The following is a 3,491-nucleotide window of genomic DNA, read 5'->3' on the forward strand; positions in this document are numbered from 1 at the left end:
AAATTAATTTCCTGAGGTTTTCATAACAAAGTACTACAAACTGGATGGCTTGAATAAAAAAAAAAAATGTATTGCCTCACAGTTCGAGAGACTGGAAGTCCAGGATTAAGCTATCCACAGGCTTGGTTTCTTTGAGAGTTGTAAGGGAGAATCTGTTCGTTCCATTGTTCTAGCTTCTGGTGGTTTGTGGTACTCTTCGGTGCTCCTAAGTATTGCCCTGATCTTCCCTGCCTTCCTGTTCTTTATTTTTATCCACCCTATGCCAATATAACCTCATTTTAGTTCATTACATCTATAATAACCCTTTTTCCAATAAGATCACATTCTAAGGTACTTGAGATAAGGGCTTTGACATATAAATTTGGAGACAGGGAGACACAATTCAACCAAACATGCTTCCACACATTTGATATTTTTACCTATATCTAGACCCATTCAGTCTGAGCTTGAGTGCTGAAATCTGCTGCCTCCCTCTTTCTGCTGCATGGACTAGAAGGTTGAATGAGGCCACCTCTAGGGGCCATTCCATGTAACTTTGTGATTTAGTGTGTTGGGGCTAGGAATCCATCTTGCTGTCTAAATGTACATTGCAGCCCCACCACTTACTAGCTTGAGGATTTCAGGCAAGGGACTTAACTGCTGCCGAGAGTCTCAGTCTTCTCAACCAGCAGCATGACAATAATCGTCCCTCACTTGTTGCTTGTTGTGGGCTCAGGAGATGTGGATGAGTGTGACTATTGTTATCTCCGAAAGATGTAAGGACTGCAGCGTCAGGAGAAGAACCTGCCAGAACTCCCAGTGTTGTCATTCTCTGGTGATAATTCAGCTCAACTTCTCCCTGAGGTTCTCTCAGGAAAAACTTCAAAAGGGGGAAGAGTGCTTTGTTATCCTACAGACAGGAATTCAAATCTGGTTCAGAGAACACAAAGTATTTTCCTTTCTCCCCTAACGCCAGATGTGATAAATTCGGAGCCAACTCCTTTCCCCCTAGGCAATATGATTATGAAATACCTGTCTTTTTCAGGTTCCACTTATCTCTCTGGTATCTTATAACTTGATCTGTCTCACCACCTTTTAGATGCGGGCTGGAGCCAGCTCTGTTATTTAGTCTCTCTTTTTAGTTTCATAAATTTGGGGAAATAGGACAGAGGGCTGCTGCTTTCCAAGGTGCCACATCTTTAGTTCTCCCATGCTTTTCTTACAGGATCTAATTTGGTGGTTTAAATGATTATTGAATTATAACCTAAACTTCTAGTTCTTGCAGGCAGCTGAACCAATTTGCTACAGGTGTATTTATTCAACCTTCACCAAGGTCAAAGTCGAAGGAGGTGCAGATCGCCTTTTAAAAATGTGGTCACTTTCATTTGGTGCCAGGTGTTGTTCCAAGCACCAGGGACAGAACAATGAACAAGAGAGCCATAGTTCCTGCTCTTGAGGAGAGCACATTCTGGAAATATTCATTTCTGCAGAAAATATGTAATCAGAATTTACGTGTCAGATATTGCTCATCATGAAAGAAAACAGGAACACTGTCTGCACCGACACTACTTGTGTATATGTGTGCTGTGGGAAAGCAAGGGGCAGAATACAATACCTATAAATATGTTTTCAAATTATGTTAAAAGGTGATAAATGCAGGGACCAGCAGATGGCATAATGGTTATGTTGTTGAACTCACACAGAGTTGACGTGGTTTGAATCCCAGATCTGGCAGTTTAAAACTGATGCAGGGCATATGTGCACGTGCACCAAAGATCCCGAGAGGAGAATGGAGGAGAAGGGATTGTGGCGTGGCCATCCCCCTGGGGGATGATTTCTCACTTTCTGTCTCTCTGCCTCTCTCTGCCTCTCCAGAGGGTGTACCAGTGCTATAGCAAAAATCTCTGTCTCAAATAAAGGTGACAAATGCTATGGAAAAATATTAATAGAGCAGGGTAAGAGGATTTAGAAATGCTGGAGGGGAGGTTTACAATTTTTTAAAAAAAGATTTTGCCATAGGGTGCATGTGCTTGCCAGAGAGAGACAGTGACAGGGAAAGCGAGAAAGTACCCCCCAGGGAGATGATCATGCAATGCTTTTTCCTCCATTCTCCTCCTGGGATTTTTGGGCACACACATGGACCTGCGCCTGGCATGATTTTGAAGTCGCTGGGTCCAGGACTCCAACTGTGGTCAACCATGTGGGAGTCTGGCACTCTAACCACCACGTCACCAGGCCCCAGGGGTTTATTATTTTAAATAAAGTGGTCAGGGTTGGTCTCATTGAGAAGATGATACTTCAGTGAAGAGGAAGGACAATGTGGGAGGGAACTTCATTATCTTAAGGAAGCTTAAGCAAGTTTTTTTTTTTTTAATTCAAGTTTTACTCCTGTCATCTGGTTCTAGTTTTTAAAAAAATAATAATTTATTTAAATAATATTTATTCATTTATTTTTAATTTGATCAGAAAGAGACACAGATTGAGAGAGGGGAAAGTGAGAAAGAAGCCACCAGGTTCAGGACTCAAACCATGGTTAGCCAAGCAGGAGTGTCCAGAGCCTTAACCACTACACCACCTACTGTCCCCCTACCTCTCCCATCAAGTCAAGTCTTAAAGGCCCTGGGGCATGAGTTTGCCCAGCTTTTTCTAGGATACTAAAGAGGCCCATTTAGCTGGAGCAGAGTGAACAAGGTGAACACAGTAGGAAAGGAGGTTAAGAGTTCTCACCCTCAGTGACATGGGGAATCACCGGACATTGCTGAGCAGAAAAGTTACCTGATCTGTGTTCAAAGAATTGATCTGGCCGTTGTGCTTAAGATAGACTAGGTAGGTGCAGGGCGCTGGCTGAGGTGGTAGTGACACACACCAGAGAGGGGACAGAAGGTGGTCGTGAGAAGTGGTCTGATTGGGGGTCTATTTTGGACACAGAGCCTACAGGCTTTTCCAGCAGACTGAATCTGCGGTATAAAAGACTTTGGTCCTGAGATTATGGAGTAACCTTAACCGAAATGGTGAAGACTGGTGGAGGACGTTGTTTGTCTTTTGGTGCATTGGTCCAGGAGTTAAATTTGGGTGTGCTAAGTTTGAGGAGCCTATTAGCTATCAAGTCCAGTGGGCAGCTGGATTTTGAAGCTGTCTGGGGAAGTCAGTCTGGAGACATTTCTAAAGCCCTAGGAAGGGAGAGGCTCCTTCCCAAAGCCACGAAGACCCTGCCGAGGTTCTTCCGGAAATGGCCACGTCTCCCTCTTCCCTTCGGACCGGGACGTCCTCTGGGACCGCAGCTAGTCGCGCCACAGGTCCTTTATCGAGCAAAGCCCTTTTTAATTTTTTTATTTATTTTCTTTTTTGTGTGGAGGAGAACGGCGAGGGAAAGGAACAGAAACGATGACGCGTTGGAGTACGGCACCCTTCCCCAAACTTGCTGCACCGAGAGAAGCCACGCCCCTTGGGGGGAGGAGAAATCGGCCCTGCCGTTGCCCCTAGCAACTCGAGCGGCGGAGGGGGAGGCCGCG

This window comes from Tupaia chinensis, unplaced genomic scaffold (assembly GCF_000334495.1).
Source record: "Tupaia chinensis unplaced genomic scaffold, TupChi_1.0 Scaffold138666_1, whole genome shotgun sequence".
Taxonomy (NCBI): Eukaryota; Metazoa; Chordata; class Mammalia; order Scandentia; family Tupaiidae; genus Tupaia; species Tupaia belangeri.